General features: G+C 31.4%; 3 long non-coding RNA genes across 3 annotated transcripts; 1 reads left to right on the top strand and 2 right to left on the bottom strand.

The window, feature by feature from the left end:
- Window positions 1–10687: 10687 nt before the first annotated feature.
- On the bottom strand, window positions 10688–11366 carry LOC105261993 (uncharacterized). Its single transcript, XR_009341534.1, has 3 exons — window positions 11306–11366; window positions 11066–11217; window positions 10688–10996 (listed from the first exon to the last, which is right to left on the bottom strand). It is a non-coding gene; the product is annotated as an uncharacterized LOC105261993 (long non-coding RNA).
- Window positions 11367–11514: 148 nt separating this feature from the next.
- On the top strand, window positions 11515–12118 carry LOC131800774 (uncharacterized). Its single transcript, XR_009341533.1, has 2 exons — window positions 11515–11801; window positions 11874–12118. It is a non-coding gene; the product is annotated as an uncharacterized LOC131800774 (long non-coding RNA).
- LOC131800773 (uncharacterized) lies at window positions 11825–12479 on the bottom strand. Its single transcript, XR_009341532.1, has 2 exons — window positions 12055–12479; window positions 11825–11998 (listed from the first exon to the last, which is right to left on the bottom strand). It is a non-coding gene; the product is annotated as an uncharacterized LOC131800773 (long non-coding RNA).
- Window positions 12480–13232: the final 753 nt, after the last annotated feature.

Raw genomic sequence — 13232 nt, 5'->3', positions numbered from 1 at the left:
ATTCATTTACAAAGCGAATTTCAAAAATTTCTTTGAAATAAAAATTAGTATTTATAGCTGAGGAAAAATTCAAAAAACCAAAATTAAAATATTATGGAAATGTTATATATTAAAAAAAAAATTTGATACCACATCTGAAAAAAATATTTTTTTTTGTTTAAGACTGCCTTAATAGCCATAATGTTTCCTTCAATATTTGACATGTTCCTCCCAAAGTAGTCAAATATATTATGGTTCGACAGTTGCTTGGTTTTTCTTTTTTCACCCATCCCCTTCTCGAAATAGGTAAGCAAGCGTGCCGAAAATACCATATGACTCTGTGTCAAAAATGATATATTAGATGTTGTCATTTGCTCTTAATATCCTTAGAAAAAAAAATCCCCAAGAAATTAGGTATTGGTCAATACATCCAAGAGTGGCCAGTAAATATATGATGAAATAAAATGCCGACATTCCATATTGGAATGGATACTCTTAGTGGACAGAAGAAATACAAAAAGTAACACACACAAATGTCTACTCATGCCTAATGGCAAAATACAAACACAAAAAACATATAACTGACTGCATCCTCGAAAAAAACCACCACACCACCACTGTGATGATGAAAACCATGCCAAAACAAAAAAAAAGGAACAACAATAACGGACACACATGTTACAGTAACGTGTCTGTAGCTAAACCACTCAAATGGTATGTGGATAATGGCGCTGTGTGCTTTTGTGAAGAGTGGAAAAGAAGAAAAACTCAATTTTTTGTCTTTACATTTTCACGGAAAATTTACAACTTTATACAAAAATTTAAAATTTATTAATTTAAGAAGAAATAATTTGTTCTTTTCTTTCTCACATATATACTCCCATATCTCCGCTTTCCAAATGTGTTTTAATTTTGAAAATCTAAAGTTTCGTTCCCGAGTTATGGGGATTTTGGCGAAACAACCCCCAAATTAATAATAGTCATACGCTCCGGTGTACCAATTTTTAAAAATTATTTAAAATAATAAATACTGAAAAATCTTAACATTTTATGATCAGACATTACGTATGGAGGCTAAGAGCAGGCCTCTGAATATATAAAACCTTTATGAAAGGCAGTTTAAATCCCTTTTTGGGCCTAGAGATGATTTTTCAATTGAAATAATTTTCAATAAATCTTCTATGTTACAAAAATGTGCGCCCTTGGCCTGTAATGCTTAAATTTCATCTCCTGATAGTATGCTCCCATATCTCCACTTTCCAAATGTGTTTTAATTTAAAAAATCGAAGATTTAGTTCCCGAGTTATGGCGGTTTTGGGGAAACAACCCAAAAATAATAATAATCATACGCTCCGAGGTACTGATTTTAAAATATTATTTAATAAAATAAATACAGAAAAATCTTAACAATTAATGATCCGACATTACGTGAGGAAGTTTAAAGCAGGCCTCTGAATATATAAAACCTATGGGAAAGGCATTTTAAATCCATTTTTGGGCCTAGATCTTATTTTTCAATTTAAATAATTTTCAATAAATTTTCTATGTTACAAAAATGGACTTCTTTGGCCAGTAATGCCTCAGGTCCTTTCTTTGATAGTATGCTCCCATATCTCTTCCTTCCAAATGTATTTAAACTTTAGAAATCGAAGGTTTAGTTCCCAAGTTATGGGTGTTTATGTGAAACAACCAACAAATTAATAAAAATCATACGCTCCAGGGTACCGATTTTAAAATATTTATTAATATGATAAATACTGAAAAATCATAACATTTTTTGATCGGACATCACATGTAGATATGTAAAGCAGACTGTTGAATATATAAAACCTAGGGGAAAGGCAGTTTAAATCCATTTCAACTGAAATAATTTTCAACAAATCTTCTATGTTACAAAAATGTACGACTTTGGCCAGTACGGTTTCAAGATCTTCCCCTGACAGTATGCTCCCATATCTCCACTTTCCAAATGTGTTTTAATTTCAAAAATCTTCTATGTTGCAAAAATGTACGACTTTGGCCAGTATTGTTTCAATCTTTTCCCCTGACAGTATGCATCCATATATCAACTTTCCAAATGTGTTTTAATTTTGAAAATCGAAGGTATAGTTCCCGAGTTATGACGGTTTTTGTGAAACAACCCAGAAAATAATAACAATCATACGCTCCAGGGTACCGATTTTAAAAATTTATTTAAAATAAAAAATATTGAGAATTCTTAACATTTTATGATCAGCCATTACGTGTGGAGGCTTTAAGCAGGTAAAAATGTAAAAATGTCCACAAATCTTATAGAATTTATAAACAATCCCGCTTTATGGGCACATAAAGCATCATTTAGTATTAAAATGTCGAGATAAATTTTATTGAAAAGAGAGCATTTATTTAAATATGTTTTTCTCATAAAATTTTGGATTTTTTTCTTAAAAAAAATAATATTTTCTTAGCTTTCGAAAAATATTTTTCTTGTCAACATCGTGCAAAGACTTCGCGAGGTATGCGAGTTTTTGTAAAACAACTCAGTAATTAGAAATATTCATACGATCGGGGGTGCCACATTAAACAAATAATTTTAAGTTATTAATTTCCACAAAACTTATAGAATTTGTGAGAGATTTCGATTTATGGGTACACACAGCATCATTTATTATAAAAATATAGAGACAATGTTTAAAGAATAAAGAAAAATTTTTGAACGTAATTTTTTCTTAATAATTTTTTGAATTATTCATTAAAATATCAAATATTTTGTAGTGTAGTGTTTACTATTAGAAGCAGAATTGACAGCTCTTATCTGTTACCTTTTGGAAAATATTTTTTTCCCAAAATCATGCAAAGATTTCCAGAGTTATGTAAGAGTTTGTAAACCTAGCCTGCAATTAAAATAATCATTCGTTCAGGGATAGGAAATTAAAATTTCCATAATTGTTTAATATTGAATGTGTTCAATATCTCCAATTACATAGTTTCTGATCTTAAAATTCGAAAAATCTCATGTCTTTTCCTTATAAAATAATTATTTCAAATTAAGACTCCAGAGCGTATGATTGTTATTAATTAATGAGTTGTTTTACAAAAACCCATATAACTTCGGATGTTATGACTCGATTTTGAAAAATCAACTGGTTTTCGAAAGCTAACAGATAGAAGCTCTATGATTTAAAATAAAAACATACAAAGTTATACACAATTTCCCTTTAAAATAGCGGTAAAAAACTAATTTCATCTCTTGGAGCAAAGACACGCAAATCAATAAAATAGCAAACAATTGATATTGTTATCTTAACAAAATCCCTTTTGAAAGTTTTCAATACCTCCATCTACATAGTTCCTGATCTTAAAATTGAAAAAATCTCGTGTCTTTCCCTTACAAAATAATTATTTAAAATAGGGACCCCATAGCGTATGATTGTTATTAATTAATGACTTGTTTTACAAAAACCCATATATCTCCGGAAGTTGCAGCACGATTTTGAAAAATCAACTCGTTTTCGAAAGCTAACAGATAGGAGCTCTATTTATTGTTTAATAATACATCACCTAGCATTCAAACTTCCGGAAAATAATTAAAGATAGACACACATCTTTCGAAAAAATTTTTTGAACTTAAATTTGCAAAACATGTCATTCATTTTGAATTTTCTTGTGGAAAAATTCCAGGTGTCTTTTGTAAAATAAAACGACAACACCGCCTCCTTTGTGTATCCTCTTCCATGTCCAGTGTTTTGCATGCATGGTATGCTCATAGACTTCCTTTTTTCCCTTTCGCGTTCCATAGCCCTGAGAATGCCGCCGAAGAGTTGTAGCAAAGTAAACGACTGTTTTAACAACGCTTGAGGAGCTCGTAAAAAAGCACCACAGCTGTAAAAGTGTTTGGAATTGCGTGTGGACATTTGTTGGATACAAAAAAAAGTGCTAAAGAGTTCTCAAACGAAGAAAAAATAACGTACAAGTTAATGCTGGTAACGGAAAAGAGACGATCAATGTTGTTAATGCCATTGGCAATGCAATACCGGATGTAAGGTATGATGGGGCAAAAAACTGGCATGGAAATAATGAAATGCATTCCGATGAAATTGAACTGGACACAGGAAGTTTAGAATTTCACAAATCTGTCAAAGGATGTAAGGAATGGGAATGGGTGGAGATAGACGAGGAGGAGTACATCATCTACGGAATAAAATAGAAATAGGCTTTGCATTTTGATCAAAGAAAGCATTTTTTATTTTTTTAATAAATTTAGAGATTGTTTGCCAATACCCTTACAAAAATCTAATAAATTTTAATGGGGAAAGCTTAATCAATTCTTCAAGAATCGATTCCGTTTAAAAAATTACGGAATTCAAATACGCTTTCTTAAAATTCGAAAAATCGCGTGTCTTTCCCTTACAAAATAATTATTTAAAATTGGGACCCCAGTGCGTATGATTGCTATTAATTAACGAGTTGTTTTACAAAAACTTACATAACTCCGGATGTTGTGGCTCGATTTTGAAAAACTAACTATTTTTCGAAAGCTAACAGATAAGAGCTCTATGATTTAAAATAATATTGTACGAAATAATACATAATTTTCCTTAAAAAAGCGATAATAAAAACTGGTCCTATATTTTGCCGCAAAAATAAAAATAACAAAAAATCGACATTGTTAGCTCGACAAATACGCTATAGGAAGTGTTTATGGCTTCCGTATACATCGTGTCTGCTCTTAAAATTCGAAAAATCTCGTGTATTTCCCTTACAAATTAATTATTTAAAATTGGGACCCCAGAGCGTATGAGTGCTATTAATTAACGAGTTGTTTCACAAAAACCCATATAACTCCGGATGTTATGGCTCGATTTTGAAAAACCGACTATTTTTCGAAAGCTAACAGATAAGAGCTCGATGATTTAAAATAAAACCACTAGAAATAATGCACAATTTTCTTTAAAAAAGCGGTAATAAAAATTGGTTTTATCTTTTGCCGCAAAAATTGTTAGCTCCACAAATACGCTATTGGAAGTGTTCATGGCTCCCATATACATCGTTTCTGATCTTAAAACTAGGAAAATCTCGTGTCTTTCCCTTAGAAAATAACCATTTAAAATTCGGACCTCAGAGCGAATAAGTGCTATTAATTAACCAGTTGTTGTACCAAAACTCATATATCTCCGGATTTTACGGCTCGATTTTGAAAAGTCAGCGATTTTTCGAAAGCTAACAGATTAGAGCTCTATGATTTAAAATAAAACCACTAGAAATAATGCACAATTTTCCTTAAAAAAGCGATAATAAAAACTGGTTTTATCTTTTGCAACAAAAATTACCAAACAATATACAATGTTAGCTCAACAAATACGCTATTGGAAGTGTTTATGGCTTCCGTATACATAATTTCTGATCTTAAAATTCGAAAAATCTCGTATCTTTCCTTTAGAAAATAACTATTTAAAATTGGAACCCCAGAGCGTATGATTATTATTAATTAACGAGTTGTTTTACAAAAACTCACATAACTCCGGATGTTGTGGCTCGATTTTGAAAAACCAAATATTTTCCGAAAGCTAACAGATAAGAGCTCTGTGATTTAAAATAAAATCATAAAATATAATACACAATTTACTTTAAAACAGGGGTATTTAAAACTGGTTTCATATCTTGCCGCAAAGAAAAAGAAAATAAATAAAATAACAACAATAGACATTCTTAAGTCCGCAAGTACGCTATTGAAAGTGTTAATTGCTTCCGTGTGCATCGTTTCTGATCTTAAAACCAGAAAAATTCCGTATTTTTCCCTTAGAAATAACTATTTAAAATTGGAACCCTAGAGCGTATGATTGTTATTAATTAACGAGTTGTTTTACAAAAACTCATATAACTCCGGATGTTATAGCTCGATTTTGAAATACCAACTATTTTTCGAAAGCTAACAGATAAGAGCAATCAATTTTAGTATAAAATATAGAAATCTCCATATAATTTCCCCTAAAAAAAGCATTTAAACTGATTTGACACAAATAAAAAAGTAACAAACAATAGACAATGTTAGTCCAAGAAAAAACCCCTCACCACAACCGAGACCACCAACAACAATGGCCTTGATAAGATAGATAACATTATTCTCATCCTTTTACCTTCCACTCTAGACAACATTACTCTCATCCCTCTACTATCCACTCTACACATCTGAGATGAGTAGAAGACACTCACATTTACTTGGCTTAGTTAAATAACTCACAACAACGGAAACATATTTACCTACTACGGCTCGCTTTTTTTATCAGCCATTGCTCCCCCCCATTCCTCCCAGGACATCCATCAAATCCATTTAACTCATTACTCTACCATAAATTCCTTTGCTTTTTAATTTGAACACAGGGCAAACTTAGCATTGAAGTTGACTTGGCAATGGTTGAATAACAAGTGGCGTAGTCGTCGTCATCCTAGTCGATGTTGTTGCTGTTGTTGGTTTAATTGCACCACAACATACCCTGTTTGTTGCTTCCAAGAAATTACGAAAAACTATTTTTGTCAACAATTAAGCCTCAACATCAAATACTCATTTGAAAAAAGAACGCCAAACAGGCAGCAATGGGAGAAAAGCCCAAAACAAAACTCTCATTATGTTGGTAATTAATTATGGTAACATGGCTTTGCTTAAATGTTCTCCACGGCTGTAGGTTTGAAGGATTACACGTGGAAAAAAATGTTTTTGAAATTTCCTGAATATATGGCTTGAATGAGCGAAATACAAATTTGTGCTGGGGAGCGTATGATTGTTATTAATTGTTGGGTTGTTTTACAAAAATACCCTTAACTTTGGAACCAAGTGGAAAATTTTGAAAATAAAAACGGTTTTGGAAAGACAAGAGATGTGGCCACCCGATTCGTATGAAAACTAAAACTCGTTTCATGTGAAAATTTTGAATAATTCGTACATGTGTTGAGAAAATACTTTTCGTATTATTGTATTTAATAAAATACCCCTTGAAGCCTTGGATTTTCCCATTTTATTTTGGTGTAAATAGTTGCACAGTCTTCCCTAGAACCAATTTAGTTTAAAAATTGTATCAGGTTTGGGGAAAATCGGAATGGAAAGTGAATTTTTAAAATCGGCACCCTTGAGCGTATGATTGTTATTATTTCCTGGGCAGTTTCACAAAAATCTTCATAACTCTGCTATTAGCTCATAGATTTTAAAAAGAAAAACGGCTTTGGCGAGGTAAGAGATGTGGCAATCGATCTCCAATTAATTTTAGAATACGTTTCCCATAAAAACATTGAATATTTCACACATATATTCAGCAAATATTTCCTTGCAATTGTATTTTGAAGACTTTCTTTCCAAGCCTTCGTTTTTTCTAACTTATTTTTTTGTAAATTGCTGCACTGTCTTCCGAAGGGTCAATATAGTTCAGAAATTAAAAAAGCTTTTAGGAAAATCGTAACGAAAATTGATTTTTTTTTAATTGGTCCCCTGAACGTATGATTATTTTTAATTCCTGGATAGTTTCGGAAAAGTCCACATAACTCTGTTATAAACTTGCCGATTTGGAAATGAAAAACGGGTTTGGAAAGGTAAGAGATGTGGGCATCGTAATCAAAATATTTTTAGAAATCGTTTCCCATAAAAATATGGAATATTTTTCTCATACATTTAGAAAACATTTTCGTACTATTGTGTTCTCATGAATTTCCCTCTATGTTTTGATTTTTTCCAATCAATTTTGGTGTAAAAAGTTACACTACCTTCCTAAGAGTCCATAAAGTTTAGAAAATGTAAAAAATTTAAGCAAGTTTGTACCGAAAAGTTAAATTTTAAAATTGGCACCCCCGTGCGTATGAGTTGTATTAATTACTGAGTTGTTTCTGTAAAATCCACACAACTCTTCCAATAATTGTTGGATTTTGAAAAGAAAAACGATTTTGGTAAGCCAAGAGAAGATGTTATCAGGTTTAGATATAAATAAAATGATCATGCACATAAAAAGGATGAGTATTTTACACGGAAACTAAGAAAATATTTTTCTCACAATTTTCTTTTCTAGAATCTCTGTTCTATTTTCAATTTTTTCCACCCCATTTTCATATGTATTGTTAGATTAGCCTTTAAATAAACGGTGCTGTATAGAACATTCCAACATTTTCTTTAAAATTACGACAAAGCAAATTATTTTCAAAATTAGAAACCTCGGGCGTATGAGTGGTATTAATTATTGGACGGTTTTGCAAAAAGACGTGTAACTCTGGAACTAAATGAAGTATTGCGAAAAGTAAGGTGGTTTTCGAAAGCTAAGACATATAAGATTCTTAATTGAAGATAAAAAAGGAGGAGGTGGGGTTCTGTCAGTCAGAAATTGAAACAAAATTACACATGGCAACTCTAATATCCATAATTTTGGAAAATTGCTTACAATCTGCGTAAAATAATACAAATTTGTAGATAAGATAATATTTGAAGAAATTTACTAACAAAAAACTCGAGATTCTGCCACCATCCATCCATTGAAAATATTTAATTTCCAAAAATATCATATTTAAAAAAAACTGCATATCGCTTAGAAAAATATTCTTAAAAATTCTGTAGAAATTTTAGAATATTTTTGAAAATAAAAAAAAAATGAGTATCCCAGTTTTGAAAAAAAAAAATAATATATAAATAATAAAAATAATCCAAAAAAAAATTTAATAACTAAAAATATTTATGCCAAAATATCCTTCAAATCGAGGATCGGTTGTCAAAAGCCTTCAGGCAAACAATTAAAAAAAATCTCGTTAAAAAAGACTGTAAAAAAAAAACTTTTTAAAATTTGTTTTGAAAAATATTTTCGAAATTTTTTGTAAAAACAAATTATAAACAAGTAAAACAGCAGTTAAGTTCGGCCGGTCCGAACTTTTAATACGCGCCACCAAGTGAAAGAAACTTGAAAAACTTGAACGAATTCCGAAAAATATCGTTTACATGATGACCTTTATACGCGGAGTATACGGAAACGTGCACCTACATAAGTATTTTTTTTTTCATGGACTGTAGTACCCATTGCGAACTTCAAATACCAAATTTGAAAGAATTCTGGTGAATAATGTCGCTAAAATCCTCAAAATACCGAAAAAAGGGAGGTACCATTATATGGAGGCTATGCGAAGACGTGGACCTACATCACCCATGTTCAATACCAAAAGTCCTACAGACATCATACACATTTGAGTAAAATTTTATCAACCTACTTCATTTCGTTCGGAAGCTAGAGTGATTTCCACAGACGGATAGACGAACGGACATCGCTAAATCGATATCGAGTTTTATGCTGATCAAGAATATATGTACTTTGTGGGATCTAAAATGTAAATTTCGAGGTGTTACAAACGGAATGACAAACTTAATATACCCTCCATGCTATGGTGGAGACTATAAAAAGTAGATTTCAAAATATAAAAAAAATATTCTCCAAAAATCACAGTTTCAAAAATCAATGATTTTGGCTATAATTCGCAAGAAAATCTGGCAGTTATAGCTCGAACAGACATTTCAAAAAATAAAAAAAAAATATTCCCAAAACAAATCACAGTTTGAAAAATCAATTAATTCCGCTATAATCCTCAAAATATCTGGCAGTTATAGCTCAAACAGACATTTGTAAATTATAGTCCTGCAAAAATCCTTCAAAAAGTCAAGCCATTTCTATAATATTTTTACAAATTCCATATTTTCAGAAAAAAACACACGGTTTTTCAATATCCCTTTAAAAAAAGTATGCAAATCCATTTCTCATTGTGTATCCTTCCTCCATTGCCAGGCGGCGAACCAGCTAAGGTTGTCTAGGTAATTATGGTACATAGCTATTGTCAACATACACTATGCAAACAAACAATCACGCACACACACACACATGAATACATCCCAAAAATCTCATCACAAGTCCCAGGATGTGTGTGTGTGTCTGATTTCTTTTTTTTTCTAAACTAAGTTATCAAATTTAATTTGTGTGTCCAAAATGAAACTGGGATGCATACATATTTTATAAATGCAATTAGTTTTAATTATTAATAAACATTTTCCGAGACGAAATTATCATAGTCTAGACATAAAATAACCACCCACCTCTATCCAGCAGACAACAGATTTCATACCCACAAAGGAAAATAAACAAAAAAAAGAAGAAAGGGTTTTCATTTCTTATTGGGTCCAAGAAAATTGTGTGTCAAGGCAATACACACAAAAGGAAAAACACACAAAATTGTTGTTGTCTTCTATATAGACCATAGGCAACAACAACTACGACGACACCATCAGTATCAAATGGGAGAAAAAAAGGCTGCTGATGGTTGCATTCTTTAAAATTTATGGCTTCTTGAAACTTTGATTAAGTAATCATGAGCCCCCAAAAAAATGTCTAAATGGTAGTTCATAAAATTTCCCTCTTTGGCATTTCACATTTCTAGTAGGTGTTTTTTTTTCTGCTAAACCATAATGTAGATATTGAACTTGCAAATCATTATCTTCAGGAATTTGATACGTCTTAGATTTTGTAGAGATTTTCATTGAAGACACCCACACTTTTTGCCACAACAAGAAAATCGAAGTGGGTAAATTTCTTTTTCATTTCATCTCACAGCTTGCAAAATTTTCGTTAATATTTTTTTTCACTTTCGCTTCACTAATGCTGTGATATATTTATATAATTACATTTTTTCTTATCTTATTTTGAAACATAATTTATTTTTTCTTTAATTACTTTATCCATTTCCAAATTTCTTTTTTTCATGAATTTTGCAAAGCTTTCTTTATATACAAAAACTCTTTTTTAGTTATATATTTTTTTCTTTTTTCAAAAAAAAAATGTTGCCTATTTTTGGGCTCCACAAATTACAAACGGCACTGGCGTAAACGTGTAACACGTTTAATCCGAAAGTCTGCGCGTAACTAAAAGAAGATTTTTCACATCATGTTTCATATGTTTCGAAGAAGGCAGAGATGAAATTTTACTCTCTCTCCATACATAGGTATATATATCCTGTTTCAGGCCAATACAATCTACAAAGGACGAAAAAACGAGACTTTAAACGAATGGATGCTGTAAAACCGCTAAATGTATTTTCAAACCTGTGTGGAGAGTTGCTCATTTGTTCCACAAAAACTTTACTTCATCTCTCTCGCTCTCTCTCTCACCCACATTGCTCTACGTCATTTGTGGATGTTAATTTGCCAGATGTTGGGATTTGCCTTCATTTGCACATTTGTTGTGTGTGTTATATCTACAACAATTAAAAACCATTAATAACAATTCACCATAATTAACACACTTGGAATTTAAAATCTATTCCCAATTGTGTTTTTTTTTACCATTCGTTGTGTTAACAATTAGATTATTCCTTACTGCAATGCAAATATGGCGGGGTTTTTCTTCAGCTGTCAGTTACTAATAGGGTTCACAAAATCGAAAAGTGGCAAACACAGAAATTAGTGTTGCAACCCCTAATGGGCAAGTGTGACCAATGTCATCTTAAACTAATTTGCAATTAAATAAGAAAATTGAAAAAAAAAATCATTAACAGCCTGTTCCACGATGTCGAAAGAACACGTTCGCACAACTTTTACACGACAAACAGCTGATTTCCGTTCCACTAAAATCCATCAGAACGAAAATTTGCACGAAAATCAAAGCGAACGAAAACGTAAGCGTTTCAGTGTAATTTTGCGTTCCACTATCTTTTTTCTTTCTTACGCATGCGAACACAAATGTCAAAATCAGTCACTTGTGTGTTTGCTGTCGAATGATAAAAATTAAGGAAAATTGTTTTAACATAAACATTCCTTGATGGAAAATGGAAAGAAAAATGTAAGTAAAAATAATAAATGCAATTTAATCTGTGAACAACAAATATATATTTTTTTATTTTCTCAATTCCAGCACGAAAAAACTACACAGCTGCGGGCACTAGTTGAGTATATGGGGGAGAATCCTAAGTTCGCCAGAGGAGTGTCAATTTTTGGAAGCAGCAGGCAATCCCATGAAGACCACTGGAAGACACAAACCTAGAAAAAATCATTTTTTTATTATTTCAAAAATGTAAAAATACAATCATACTTACTGGTTGTTAGGTACTTCAAATAAATTCGAAGCATCTCTTAAATGCCTCCGTGGCACAATTTGAACCTCCTCCTCATCATCCATAAAAAATAGGGCTACAGAAATATTCATTTTTTTTCTTTTTTAAGAACACAAATAATCTGAACACAATCACTAGAAATTTTATTTTGTTTGTTTATTTACAATTTATTTGTTTACAACTGAACTGTCAGTTGAGACAGAGCCACTGCTGCTTTTTCGCGTTTAAATTAGACATTTGGCGCTTTTTTTTGCCTTATTTCGCGATTAATTCTACCAAAAAATATTTTGCAACACTGAATCACGTAAGGCTATGCGAAAGAAAGAACGAAAGTTAGTGGAACGCATTCTTATGCGAAAGTGAGTGAGTAGCCTTCGTTCGCACAAATTTTCTTTCGAGATCGTGGAACAGGCTGTAAATATATTAAAATAAATCAATAACAAAGTTTATGTAAATATTTATTTACAAAAATGTATTTTATGTTCATTTCTTTTTCCATTAATGAATTTAAGCCGTTTTATGCCGCTGCCAGTTAGGTAGGGCAAGCTAGATCGATAAATATCTATTAAATTATTGCCAACAATAGCATCGTATCGGCGAAATGTTTTACCTTTTTTTGGATGAGCGCGAAGAATAACCATAAACATGCAATATGAAATCACAAAGGTCAATTAATTGTACAAATAGACTAAAATATTACATTTCCTGTAAAGCATTAGGTCCATGCGACTTTTTAATCCTACAAAACAGAAGATAAACCAAAACGCACACATTTTCGCCTCGAATAACAAATAATAAATATACTTAATCTTTATTCTTAAGACCATATAATAATAGATTTATATCATCATATAACGACATAAATGGACATGAACTGCAAGGTTCCTTAAAATTTGTGGCAAATCCAATGTGAAGCATATTATATGAAATTTCGTATTACTACTTCAACGTCAGGTTTTTACATATTCCAGAAGTATATCCTTTTATTTAAGCAATAACCGACAAAAATTATTTAAACTCACCCTACTGTTGGAAATATGTGAGGGAAAATATCAAGTATGTTCCTTCAACAAAAAATTCCAAAAATTATCAATGCTCTGTACCAGAATTTACAAGCACCTTGTCTATATCATAAAAAAATCTCTTCTGCTTCTGTTCCC

The sequence above is a fragment of the Musca domestica genome, unplaced genomic scaffold (genome assembly GCF_030504385.1).
Source record: "Musca domestica strain aabys unplaced genomic scaffold, Musca_domestica.polishedcontigs.V.1.1 13, whole genome shotgun sequence".
Classification (NCBI taxonomy): domain Eukaryota; kingdom Metazoa; phylum Arthropoda; class Insecta; order Diptera; family Muscidae; genus Musca; species Musca domestica.
This window is presented reverse-complemented; position numbering and strand designations above follow the sequence as displayed.